The sequence below is a fragment of the Echinops telfairi genome, unplaced genomic scaffold (assembly GCF_000313985.2).
Source record: "Echinops telfairi isolate 266 unplaced genomic scaffold, ASM31398v2 ScPeMD7_4;HRSCAF=17, whole genome shotgun sequence".
In the NCBI taxonomy this organism is placed as follows: domain Eukaryota; kingdom Metazoa; phylum Chordata; class Mammalia; order Afrosoricida; family Tenrecidae; genus Echinops; species Echinops telfairi.
Window position 1 is genome coordinate 3,727,018 of NW_022103900.1, and position 7,012 is coordinate 3,734,029.

Below are 7,012 nucleotides of genomic sequence, written 5' to 3' on the forward strand. Positions count from 1 at the left end.
TGTTTTGAGATTGATGAGGGCAACAGGTGTACATAGGAGCTTGACTCAATGGATGTATGTATGGACTGTGATAAGAACTGTATGAGCCCTCAATAAAATAATTTAAAAAAAAAGAATGAGAGTAACAAATGTAAAAATGTGCTTTATACAATGGATGGATGTATGGATTGTGATGAGTTGTATGAGCCCCCAATAAAATGACTTAAAAAAACAAACCAAATACTCATTGTGGCAGGAAACAGCAGTGGTTTTCTTTTCTTTCTTTTCATAGCAATTTTACTGGCTCATTCCAGCATGCACTCAGGCCCTTATAGTCTTGCTGGTTGATTCCTTGCATTATATGCCTGTGTGTTTACAGATTGTCTTATGACTGTAATATGATTGGGCTCAGCTTTGAAGGCTCATTGTACCTCACATGTTGTAGACATCAAATGTAGACTGTTGTCTAGTGTGTTGAATTGAGTTATGCATATATGCTTTGAATTTCCTTTGTTGTGCCTGGCTTCTGTATCTAATAATTATATATAAAAATATATAATTATATGCATTTAATTATATACGATATATATTAAATACCGAGTTACCTGTGCAGCCACACATGCTTAAGTGTTCTTATCAACTTGACTTTAAGGATGTGAGGGAAGAATGTTTCCTTAAACTTAAAAGAGGCCAAAGTTTGTAAATCTAAGTAATTATATCTATTCAACAGATGAACTGCTAAATAAAATGTGCTATAGACATACACTTGACTATTACTCAGCCATAAAGAGAAATGAAGTCCTGAGATGCATGTCACAACATGGATTAAAATATTATGCTAGTGGGGGGGCGGGGGGGAGAAAGAAGTGAGAGGGGAGTTGATAGCATGGATGATTCTATAACCCCATGGGATTGAACAACAGATCTGTATGGGAAGGGGAGGGATATATTGGAATGAGTAAGATATGTCAGTAAAAATATGATTTAATTAAAAAGAAAAGAAAACATTATGCTGAATGTGATGATTAGATCTTATATCAGCTTGATGATACCTATGTGGGAGTAGGGGTGGGGTCCAACCTGTCAATCAGGTTGCAGCCTGATGCTGCCCCAGTAGGGTGTCCTTTTTATAAGAGAGAACTTTTTATAAGGGAACCTCTCTCTCTCCCATACTCTTTTGGGAGCTCTGGGAGTTGTTGGCACTCTGCCATGTTTCCACCAACCTTGGCCTCTACACCCACCAGTTTGTCATCTGTTTGGGCTTCATCTTTCTGCATCACGGGCCTGCAGTTGCGTGACTCTGAAGATGGTCCGGGCTAGCATTGGGGTCATGGATTTGAGTTGGACTGGGCTGAGAAAGTTTGCTATACAAGTACTTATTGATAGAAAGTTTCTTTATTACACATTTATGAGTGTCAATGGCTTTGTTTGCCTAGGCCACCCAGCCTAACACACTGAATGAAATTAGTCCCTAAAGGACAAATACTCACACAGCATGATCTCCATTGTACAAAATAAGCAAATGTATGGATATAGACTACAAAGATTATCAGTGGCTGCCAGGGGGGGAGAGAGGAGCACATGGTGAGCTTTTGCTTACGGAGAGTGAGTTTAAGTTAATGGTGGTAGAATAATTTAGAAAAGGATAAGAATAATGATAGTAGATGTTCAACAAGTAGAACATAATCAGTGTCAATGAACTATACGTGTAAAACTTATGGAATTGGTGGATGTTTTGGCATGCATATTTTTATCACAATTTTAAAAAACGACCATAAGTTTTATGTACTTTTCAAGCCTCTTATTTTACTATGACATTTCCAAAGATAGAAAGAGTACTTGGAAATAAGTATAATAGAACTGCATTTAGAAGTAATATGTTCAAAAGACAAAACTAATGTAATGCTGCTAAATTCTGATAGTGCTTGCATAAATTATATTTGCAGCCCTTTAGTTCCTTCAACAATTGAAGAACAAAGTATATGTATATCTATATAAAACTAGAGGTGATACCAGTAGGATCATTTATACTATTGTTGTAATTTTCATAGCCATTGTGAGATTTATTATTTCCAGATGTTAGATGTGACGTTTTCAGTTTGGGACAAGACAGTAAAGATCATTCAAATCCAAACATACGCAGTCAAGGCCCACACCCCCTCTAGGGTACACTTATGTCCTCCTTTGGTTTAAAAAATCAAAACAGCTTCCTGAGGGGAAGGAAGCACTTCCCTCCCCACATGTCTGTTCTAACTTGAGAAAATGCTCAGTTTCTTCAGCTTCTATCCAACATTTCTTAGTTGGACCCCGTGAGACTGGATGTTTCCCATCATCTAGTATTCCCCATGATCATGTGATTCCCCAGGATCGATTTTGCTTTTGCCCACTTCTGGACCACCGTCTCCCTGCTAGAGCCCACGGGGTCCAGCTCCTGCTGATGCAGGTACACTTGCTGTTACCAAGCTTAAATCGTGATTGATCGACAGAGTGCGTTCTCCTTAGGGCACAAGTTAGCAACTTTCTACTCCAAATTCAGTCTCAGCCCCAAACATGTCACCACCGTGACTTTCCTGTCAGTTTTCTGGGGTTCTAGCAAGAGATGAAGGAAATCTGGTGGTGGAGGGCTTACCTCTTGGGCTGCTAACCAGTCAGCAGTCAGATTCACCAGCTGTTCCAACTGGAGAAAGACCAGGCTTTCTGCTCCTGTAAAGATCGACAGACTCAGAAAGCCAACGGGCATTCCTACCCTGTCCTATATGGTTGCTATGAATTGAAACTGACCCCGTTGCAATTAACTAGGTTTGGTTCCTTTGGTCCTTAAGTGATGACAGAGCACGATCCTTCATCAAGGGACAAATAGGAGGGAATAAAGACGAGGAAAGGAGAAGTCTTCCCCAAGTATAAAAAATTGTAATGGGGCATATAAATAGCTAGATGCTTACTGGCCTTCGTTCATAGCACCTTCATTAAAACTAGATCAAGAAAGACAGTGCTAAGTGCACAGAATTAGGTAGTTTACTTCTTTTGTACACATTTCACGAACTAAAATCTATTCATTCTGAGAATACCTCAAACTATAATCAATCCTCTGCCATATTTTACAAATTTTATGTAGCCATTTTTCCTTTAATGTTCATCAATCCACAGGAAATATCAAGACACGCTCCATACAAATAAAATATGACTTGAACCTACAAACAGAACAGTAAGTTTAATTCACCCATATGTAAAATCTTGACCAAGAAATATCTATAACAAATATGCCGATATTGGAATCCTGTCATGTACTGCATTATAAGGAGCAAAATCAAATAGTGGACCCAAAAAGGACACCTAACACAACATGAAAACTGTCCAATCTAGAGTTGGGCACAGGTGTGTAGAGAAGACATGGAATATCCACAAGTCAGCAGGGCATGCAGAGTGGAAAAAGAAAGTGGAACACAGAATATAACTCACGGATGGAAATAAAGGAAAAAACTTTCATGGTGCTTTATGTAGAGATTTAAGAAATTGCCACCAAATACTTTTAAAATTAGGACACATTTTGTCAACCAGAAGCATAAATGAGGATTTAGCTTTGATACTTGCTTTGCAAATTAGATGAAATTAAGCTGAGGATCAGATGTTTTCCACCCATGTTTTAGATTATGTGAGATGTAAAATCACTAGGAAGTATCTCTCTGGCTGGTTTAACACTATTTCAAAAAATTAAGTGACTGCCTTAGACTTTAGAAAATTTTGGCTTACTTTGCCTGCCAGAATTTTGACAAGTTATGAAGATCATAGTATTGGATAGTCTTTAAAACAGATAATTTTACTGTATAACCAACTTCCATTTTATAGTAGACAGACTGAGGCTTCCTAGTATGGAAACTTTTGGAAAAGTGAAAACTATCGTTTTCCCACATAATAGCAAATGAAGATTTTCATTGATCGCCTTGAGAGGCAGACAATCAAAACACACAAGGAAACTTCAAAAAAGTTTATGGAAAAATCCCATAACCTTTTAGTTTCATTTTCCCCGAGAATTATCTGAAGCCTCCTCCTATGAGTTCAGGTCATTTGTTTAGTGCAGTTCACATTCAGGAACTGAATGATCAATCAAGTGTCAAATGTCCCCCTGGGGGCAGTGCTTTAGCATGATCATGAAAGACTTGGAGGGGGGGATGAACGAAGCCCAGAAAGGAAAGCCATCAATATGTCAGTATGAAAAAAATACATATGTGTGTATATATCAGTCATCAGGTGTCTATCTGCAAGTGGCAATCAGAAGTTGCAATAGCAGAACCAGCGTGGCACCAAGAGGTGTGATGGCCCATAATCATTTGATTACATCTTTGCTGAACACGTGGCTCTTATTAATCATAGCAGCCAAAACCATGGAAGTGATTGTACAATGCCCATAAATTAATTGGAAACGGTGCTGTCCCTGACAACATATCTGATTCTTTAAAAAACAAACGAACAAACAAACAAACAAAAACAACTAAAGGAAGGATAGTTGACATCAAGATCTTTAGGAAAAAAGGTGCTGTGTCTGTACAGACCAGAGAAATATTGTTTGAATCACATATATTAGATGTCAAGTTCATTCAGTTACCAATTAAAGTAGCTCAATAGCATTACTGAAACATGTCATTTTGATATGTTAATTTAAATATAGAACTCATTATCCGCCTACCTCCTTCTGTTGAGAAGTTTCCCATGTTTTTTCTTATTCTATCAAACTGTGTTGGCACATCTGCTCATACGCTGACTGTCCAAAGACTCACTGTCTTCAGTCAAGTTCACCTCAATCATGCAAATCAGAGGAAAGCAATGACACTTAAAAGAACATGAATATGACTTAATCTGAGTGACTCTCAATTTGGGACGCTAGCAAGTTAGCAAGCTTTACATTTAATATAAAGCAAAGTTTGGAATTTGAACCGGATTCCACAACACAGACCATTTCCTCATGGAATAATGTTAATTTATGCTTACATATTTTTTTTAATGTGATAAGTTAATGCAAGTAAAAGTGGCGTGCCAATTTTAAGACCCTAAACTACGTACTAGCTTCGGAGACAGATTTGAAATAATACCTATTACTATAGTAATAGTCTGTGAACTTCTTATAGTAGAACCAAATGGTTCGAAAATGGGCATTCGACTGTGCCTTGATTATTGAGACCCTAACCCCCACGCCCGCTTCCCTCCCAGGATTAGACTAGCAACATAGTGTGCAACTCCCGGTGAAAGCTGCCTTTTCTCCAAATGTCATTGTCTTTACGTAGGATTTTGCAAGACTCATGCTTTAATTGGTATGCCTTAAATGATAGACTTAAGACAAAATAATCTAGAATAATATACATGATATATTTTTAGAAGGTTAAAGTTCAGCTGAACTAGAAAAGACCAACAGATAAGCCAGGTATATTTTCTCTTACATAATTAGCTTCCCTTTATTACCAGGCCTATTATACAATAGTAGCGAGTGAGTGAATGGTATGTTTGCACAGCTGTCTCTTGAGAAAAACGAACTATGGAATGCTTAATGAGGTCAGAAACATGTAATTCTAAATATCTAATTTACTGATAACTTAGTTTTGAAAATCTAGAGTATTGCAATGACATATGCTAATTGCAGAATTGCCTAAAATATGACACTTAAGTTTGCATGCTTTGGAGATCATGTTGCTCCACAAATGTAAAATGTCAGTGAGTCAAAAATTTAAAGCAATCCAAGCATATTTCATTTCTTTTTGTTTTTAAAACTTAATTGAACAGACTGCTGGTGACGAAGTAAAACCTTGCATAAGTTGATGGCTTAAACTTACTTTTTGTGTGGCAAAACTCCAATTAAAAAGCAACTTTAGTTTACATTGGACAGTAATTTGCTTCTAAACAGCTTTTAATTTAAATCACACTAAATTTCCTGCTACAGTGTACTTACTTTATTCTATCATTTATGCAGGCTATGAATTTTTGCATGTTGATGTCTTTAAAACTCAATGTTAAAAGTTATCAACAGTGGGCTAGCTGCAGTTTTGGTTTTTTTTAGCTGCAGTTTTATGAAACAAATAACAATGCCTGCAGAGCAGCAGCTCCAATTTTGGCCCCTTGCAAATCAAACCCAGTTCTACATTGTCAAACTTGCTATTTCTGAGCATTTAATAACTTGTCCTTGTAAACATGCAATGCTTTTTTAAACTTAGATAATAACGGCATATTTTTCTGACTTCCGCTTAGCTAAAGGTAGACAGTTTTCCCCCCTGAAATAATTGGAGCACAGGTTTGCACTGACACAATGAGAAACACTCTTTCAACGGTATCAGCCTAGAAGCCATACTTTAAGAATTTGCAGGCTCAATTAAATGAAGCTGTCAAAAGGGATTTTGTGACCAATGACTTTAAATTGTCCAGGGCTCCTACACATCTCATATTCTTAGGTAAATTCCATATATTCAATCCATGTACCTCTCCCCTTACTAACCATAACATTATTGTAAGAAGAAAAAAAAAGATCTTAAAAGCCTCATCTGTTGAGACACTAAACCCCATCCATATTTTCCTCTTAACTATAACACATTTTTAGCTATAAGGAAGCCATCATCAATATCTCATGTTTGAATATCAAATGATCAGAATTTTGCCATTTTTCTTTTTCTACCTTGGCTCAGTGACTCTTTCACATGGAAGAATCACTTCTTTCCCCTGTCTCACAAGGTCTTTCTCCTCTCACAAGACCTCCTTTTTCTACATCACCTGATTCCCCCCCAACAACAACATTCCTGATTCTGAACTCCATCCCAGGGCACAGCTCAGATGTTTCTATAACTCTTCATGGAAGTAATTCTAGAAATCTTGCTTGAGATTACGTATGTAGTTGCATATAGTGCTACTGTCTAGCCAGGTCAGCAGTTCAAAACCACCAGCTGCTCTTTGGGATAAAGACTTGGCTTTCTACTCCCCAAAAGAGTTGCAATCTCAGAAACCCACAGGGACGGGCAGTTCTACCCTGTCCTCTAGGATCCCTTTGAGTGGAATC